This window comes from Sorex araneus, chromosome 1, assembly GCF_027595985.1.
Source record: "Sorex araneus isolate mSorAra2 chromosome 1, mSorAra2.pri, whole genome shotgun sequence".
Classification (NCBI taxonomy): domain Eukaryota; kingdom Metazoa; phylum Chordata; class Mammalia; order Eulipotyphla; family Soricidae; genus Sorex; species Sorex araneus.
Genome location: NC_073302.1, coordinates 321174239 through 321177012, shown reverse-complemented (window position 1 = coordinate 321177012; position 2774 = coordinate 321174239).

Sequence of the window (2774 nt, the reverse complement as noted above, 5' to 3'; positions counted from 1 at the left end):
CAATATGTGTAATCGTCTTAATCCTTATACATATGGATACTTTGAAGGTAGAATTAATCTGCATAACATACTAGTAGAGTTAATCATTTCCCAAAATGATCCTTTCAAAAAAGAAATCAAGCAAAAACTGCCTTGTGGTTAAAATCCCCCAAACTGCCTGTGGTTAAAATTCATAATTTTATTTTAACTCCATAAATAGTAGGATAGGATCCACCCTTCTATAACAGAGCTGGTTCATTCAGCGCTCCTTTTTATCCCACCAGATCTGTGGCTCACATTTACTCATCCATGACTATGTGGAGGTCTTTGTCATCACTTTAACACCTTAACCATATAACATGGAGCCTGGATTGCAATTTTGCCTCATAGGTATTATCTGAGTTCACTGAAAAATCTCTCTCATGTTGTGTTCATGACTAGTCTCATTATTTCTTAGAAGACACTAGTTACTATGTCTTTTACTGATAGTAACTATGTCAATCTCCCAAAGCAAATTGGTGAATATGTAAGCCCAGAATAAGTGCTTGAGCTGCTATTTCTCTTGTACAGGAAAGAGACTCAGAGAACCAAAGGAATCTATGTGCACTGCTACTAAACTGCCTCTTTGAAGGAAAAACAAAATAAGATGTTCTAAGATTGTAAAGAAGTGAGAGCCACAGTGATTTTGAGAATACACTACTTGATGTGCAATTACCCTAAGTGTAGCAAGTTGTAGAGAGAATAGTGGAATAAGGACAATTAATACTCACTAGCTACTTATCTAAGATTGTAGCAGGAAAATAAATGCTAAAAGGTCTGAAAATAAGAGCAGGGTGTTGGCTGATAGTTTTAAATTTGGGGAAAATTTTGGGACATCAGTACACAGGAATAACACAGAGGCATGACTCTGAAATGAGAAAGAAAACACTCTCTGTGGGAATGGGTGACAAGGTACCCTAAACTTTAAGAGGGAATGTCACTAGGAGGCTAGGAAAATGGTCAGACATGGAGAAGCTCTCCTATTATTGGCTAGTATTTTTGTTTATAAATTATTTCAACTTAAAATTTAAAATTTCATTTCATGATTTGCAACATTGTTAATTATATATTCTCAGACATCTGATGTTCTAACACCCCACCCACCACAGACTAGAATGGCAGTTCTCCACCTGTGTCCTAACGGCCCCTCCTGCCCCACGCTTTTGACAAATGCATTTATCAAAATACAAGTATTATTGTTTGAGTCTCATGCTTACTTTAGTGTTGGCTCTTTTGGTTTTAATGTACAGTTACTTCGCCTTTCCACCACTCAAATTCCTAAAACCCTCCACCAGTGTTCTTGTGTTATATCTGGTATATACCTCATTGTCTGCCTCCCTTGCCTACACCTACTTTGCTATTATTGAATGCCTTCTATTCCCTTGAGTTGGACAGTTTTTGAGTGGTGTTAAATGGCATTACATTGATCTTCTTAGCTAAAATACCTGTTATTAGTTAGAAGGGGCATTCACTAAGGTGTTGAAATCTGGGCTGTCTCCTGTTTATTTCAGGGGAGCATGCAGGGCTAGAAATTGAGCAGCCATGTTAAGTAAGTTAATCATGATTTCCTGAAACCTGAGCTAGATGTCAAAAGCTCCTATACCGACAGTTTTCTCAAAACTGCCATCTTTACCTTGAAACATACCGAGATTATGTTGTTCTACTTTTGCACACATCTCAGACTATTTTCTAGTGACTTATTTTCCCCTGCAGGGACTACTTTTAATGCTCCCTATAATTATTTCAGCTTTGCCTGTAGGAAACATTCCTCGGGGACCCAGAGGAGGTAGGAAGCATATGCAGAGGTTTGCCTTAGGGTTCGCCAGAGCAGGAACTCTCCTGACTAAAGAGATCACAATGTAGTGCAAAGTGTTGCTCACTTTCCAATGAGAAAATGTCTCTTTTCTAAGTAAATTGTGTACAGCCAAATCGAGAGGTTCGCACAAAACTAGGCATGATTATCCTTCTCAGGTATATTTTTTCCTAGTCTTATGAACAGAAAAATCATGAAAAGTAGATTGTTTTCCAAACAAAATTTGAAATGTGGCTGATAAGTTACAATGAGGTGAATGGAAATTCTTGCTCAATATTGTAAAATGAATTTCTAAGCAGATAAGACATCTTGTTTTGATGCTATGAGAGGACTTCTCTTTAAAAAAAAAATAGTTTGATGGCAGAATCTCCCAACCCCGTGCCAGGCTGTCTTCACTGGACTCCCTTGGAGGGGGGCAGGTTGAGTTTCCCTCCCCACCCCAAGCAGAGCCCTGGCAGCCAAAAACCTCCAGAACCCAGCCACAGCCATGCTCAAGGCCACTCTCCACACGCTCAGATGAGCCTCCCCCATGAAGGAACCAAGAAAGGAACCCAGGTATGTGGGACCCGTGGCTGAGATCTCCAAGTCTGCTCGGATCGGGACTAGGCCTCCTCCACCGAGATCCCCAGTTTTCCAGTAGCTTCACAGTCACACCCAAACACCCACAAACTACCCCCCCCCCATGTAATCTCATCAATGGCCAAGATTCAGAGACTATAAAATAAAACTCCTGGAAGAGAGTGATGCAGTATTTCCTGGAGCATGAGACCTCTTACACGCTAGCCCACTGATGTGCCTAAAGTAGCACATGTGTATTTGGTTTTAACATACTTGCTTGTATTCTTGTATATATGGGCTTAAATGGCCCAGAATGAAATACAAAAACCTTCACATACTTCCCCTTTATTGTGGTGGGAAGATGCTCATTGGTCGGGTGGGTGTT